Below are 2,766 nucleotides of genomic sequence, written 5' to 3'. Positions count from 1 at the left end.
TCTTCACCACCTCTTGCATCGGTGGATTTAATCTTCGCTGATGCTCAACACTTGGCGAACTTTCCTCCTCCAACTGTATTCGGTGCTCACAAATTCCGGAGGGAATCCCCCGGATGTCTGCAATAGTCCAACCCAAAGCTCTTAAATGCTTCTTCAATACTGCGATGAGTGTTTGGATTTAGCCCTCATTCAGAAGTGATGACACAATAACTGGGAGGGTGGCATTTGCTCCAAGAAACACATATTTAAGATGGGATGGAAGTTGCTTGAGGTCCAACTTCGGTGGCTCAATAATTGATGGTTTCGCTGGAGGAGTTGTTCGTTTCTCTAGATCAAGAGACAGCTTCTTGGGCTCATAAGAGTAAGACCCCAGACCGATGAGTGCATTCACTGTCTCAGTGTATCCTTCCATTTGTTCAGCATCAAAATTCACCAATATGGCCGATAGTGCTTCACTCAAGCATTCTTTCTCCATTTTGAATTCCACTGCTTCATACACCTCACCAATAGAATTTATGACTGAAATACTTTGATAAGGACTAGGTAATTTCATGCCTTTGCTTGCGTGAAAGGTCACCTCCTCATCGTTCACCCGGAACTTTATTTCGTGCTTCTCAGAATCCATAAGAGCCCTCCCTGTGGCAAGGAAAGGTCGTCCCAGAATAATAGGAATTTCTTGATCAATAGCACAATCAAGAATCACGAAATCTACCGGCAGTAGAAATTCCCCGATTTGAACCAGCACATCATCAACTACCCCCACTGGACTTTTTATCGATCTGTTAGCCATCTGCAACCTCATGGTAGTTGGCCTTGGCATCGCCAGCCCCGATCTCTTGAAAATTTCCAGGGGCATAAGATTTATGCTAGCCCCGTTATCACACAAAGCCCTGGCGAAATTCTGCTGCCCTATGGTGCATGGAATTGTGAATGCTCCAGGATCTTCTCTCTTTTGCACTGTAGTCTTGGAAAGAATGACACTAACGCGGTGAGTGATACCCACAGTGTCGTGTTTCAATGGCTTTTTCTTCTTTGTTAAGACATCCTTCAAATACTTAGGAAAGCCAGGCATTTCTTGGACAACATCCATGAAAGGAATGTTCATCGTCAACTGCTTGAGTTGATCATAAAATCGCAAGCCCTTCTCATCTTCTGTTTTTCTCACTAGCCTTTGAGGAAAAGGCGGTGAAGATTTGAACAATTGGCTCAAAGGGCGAAGAGCACCGGAAAGTTTTGCCTTCCCCTTTTCTTGGTTTTCTACTGGTGCCTTGGGGTTATCAAGATTCTGCTCTTCTTTGGCTACAATAGGGACTTCCTCCCCTGCTTCTTCCTCCACAATATCATTAGATACATCAGGCTGCCTTTCTTCTTCAATAATTTATTCCAGATCAATCACCTTTTTATTAGCACTTTGAAGTATTTTTCCACTTCTGGTGCTAATAGCAAGTACATTCTCCACAGAGTTTACTCCACTACCTTTTGGATTTGGAACTGTATCACTCGGTAGCTGTCCCCGTTGGGGAGTATGCACTTCTCGGGAGAGGTCTCTGAATTGTGCTTCAAGCTTCTGAATGGAAGCTGAATGAGATAGTTGGACCTGAGACATTCCCTTGATTGTGCTCTCTGTTCTGTCTTGATTCATTAACATTTTCTGCATCATACTTTTCAGTTCCGCAGAATCATTAGACGTGTTGCCAGCAGAGTTATTAGCTAAATTATCTCTCCACGGTTGGGAATTTGATGCTTGCCCTCTAGTTGGAATGTAGGGGTTCGAGCTCTTGTTGCCATAATTATAGTTGTTGTAATTCCGTTGACTTGGATTGCCTTGATCATTTCTTCCATAATTATTACCTTGGAATTGTTGTTGAGGCTTTTGCCATGGGTGATTACCGGGACCTTGATAATTTTGCCTTTGATAGCCCCCTTGCGAGTTGTTGACATAATTCGCATCTTCATATTGTGGTTGCCCCTCTAGATAAGCTTCTTCAGAGACTTGGTACATTCCGGGAGCATGAGGTGGCATCTCCTCGACAACATTCACACCTTTGGCTTCTTTCTCCATAAGCCTCTTCGATAATAAATCCACGGTGGTTTGAAATTGAGCAAAAGCATGGTCTCGTTCATGATTTTCTTTGGCCACCGCGGCAGCAGAAGGGCTACCATATGACAGGATTTCACTATCACTAGAATGACAAGCTTGGTTGTGAGTAGTAAGCTTATCGAGCAACCTGGTGATGTTGACAAATGATTTATCCATGAAGCATCCCCCAGCTGCAGTGTTGACAACAATTTGATTCATAGTATCTAACCCCTTGTAGAACTTCTCGGTGAGGATTGCATCCGGAAATCCATGAGTCGGAGATTGAGCTAGATAATATTTGAAACGCTCCCATGCTGCATATAATTGTTCCCTCGGAAGTTGTCTAAACTCAAAGATCTTGTCCCGAAGCTCAGCCTTTTTGCTTGGTGGGAACCATTTTTTCAAGAATATATTGGCTAACTCGTTCCAGGTATGAATGGTATTGCTGGGGAGCTTTTCATACCATTCCCTTGCCTGGCCAGCCAAGGAATATTTGAAGACTCGTAACCGCAGTGCATCAACAGGAACAACACCTTGAGATTGTTGGGAACATAGATGCAGGAAATTCTTCAGGTGTCGGAGTGGACAATCCTCCGAAGAATTTCGGAAATAGCCTTCAAGTTTCAATAGCTAATAGATAGAACTATCAATTTTGAAATTAACATTTCCCGTTCTAGGAGGAACTA

The 2,766-nt window shown here is 43.4% G+C and overlaps 1 non-coding gene across 1 annotated transcript; it reads left to right on the top strand.

The window, feature by feature from the left end:
* The first annotated feature begins 2,345 nt into the window (after positions 1 to 2,345).
* LOC132629589 (small nucleolar RNA R71) lies at positions 2,346 to 2,452 on the top strand. The gene has a single exon (XR_009578356.1). It is a non-coding gene; the product is annotated as a small nucleolar RNA R71 (small nucleolar RNA).
* Positions 2,453 to 2,766: the final 314 nt, after the last annotated feature.

The sequence above is a fragment of the Lycium barbarum genome, chromosome 2 (genome assembly GCF_019175385.1).
Source record: "Lycium barbarum isolate Lr01 chromosome 2, ASM1917538v2, whole genome shotgun sequence".
Classification (NCBI taxonomy): Eukaryota; Viridiplantae; Streptophyta; class Magnoliopsida; order Solanales; family Solanaceae; genus Lycium; species Lycium barbarum.
Note: the sequence above shows the minus strand (reverse complement) of the source record. Positions and strands in the feature narration are given on the sequence as shown.